We start from the raw sequence: 490 nt of genomic DNA on the forward strand, positions 1-490 counted from the left end.
CCATCTGAAGTTCAGTGAGAGAAATTTTGACCAACAACATTCAGCTGCAGCTTTAGCAGCCTTCTCCAACCTGCTTTGCTGAGACCTTGTACCATGGCTTTGCATGGTGGCCCATGGGAACCTGGCAAGTTTCTTGGGAAAGAAGCTTCCATCTGCTTCTCCAGACTTACAAACAGCAGGAAAATCCAAGTGTTGTCTGTTCCAGTGATGTTCCTTGAGAACAGGCACAATCCACTGACAGGTTAATTTATTCCAAATTTAAGGGCTTGAGCACTTTTGAGTGTAATATCAGCGTTCTTCAGTCACCTTCAAATTCTTTTTCTCTACTACAGGGAAGAATTTTGCATTGGTTCTAAAGAGGATAGAATGAACTGACTGACAAAACAACTGAGTGGCTCCAGTGCTGCCTGTTTAGTGTGAATGAGAAGGAATAAGTGAAAAGGGAGGGAGCTGATCATCAGGAGTTCTGGTTTAAGGAAGCTGAATCGCC

The sequence above is a fragment of the Lonchura striata genome, chromosome 1 (genome assembly GCF_046129695.1).
Source record: "Lonchura striata isolate bLonStr1 chromosome 1, bLonStr1.mat, whole genome shotgun sequence".
In the NCBI taxonomy this organism is placed as follows: Eukaryota; Metazoa; Chordata; class Aves; order Passeriformes; family Estrildidae; genus Lonchura; species Lonchura striata.